Here is a 469-nt window from a genome sequence, read left to right on the forward strand (position 1 = left end):
AGAAATATATTTACAGTTTGGAATTGGGACTTTAACCTGATAACAGTGAAATTATGATATTTCTTTCTATAACTATGACTGACCCTACTGTAGTAATGTTTTTGAATTAATGTCATAGATTAAGACTTCTTTAAAGTAAAATGAAAAAAAGAAGAGAGAAATCCTTCTTTCTTTACAGAGGTCTAGAGGACAGCTGAAGTGTGGGTTCTTAATTATGTTAATTATGTAAATATTGTATAATAACATTCCTTTATGTAAATACCGTACGTATCCAATTCCTTATATTTCTTTATTTCTTGTATTTCTACTCTATTTATAATATTTGTGTAACTACAACACAGAGTTTCCCTTCGGGGATCAATAAAGTATTTCTGATTCTGATCTGATTCAAGAAAACATGCACGTATAGAGAAGGACAAGGTAAAGAGGAGTTACGGTAGACCTGAGACATCAATTTGTGCTAATTTTT

This window comes from Etheostoma spectabile, chromosome 15 (assembly GCF_008692095.1).
Source record: "Etheostoma spectabile isolate EspeVRDwgs_2016 chromosome 15, UIUC_Espe_1.0, whole genome shotgun sequence".
Classification (NCBI taxonomy): domain Eukaryota; kingdom Metazoa; phylum Chordata; class Actinopteri; order Perciformes; family Percidae; genus Etheostoma; species Etheostoma spectabile.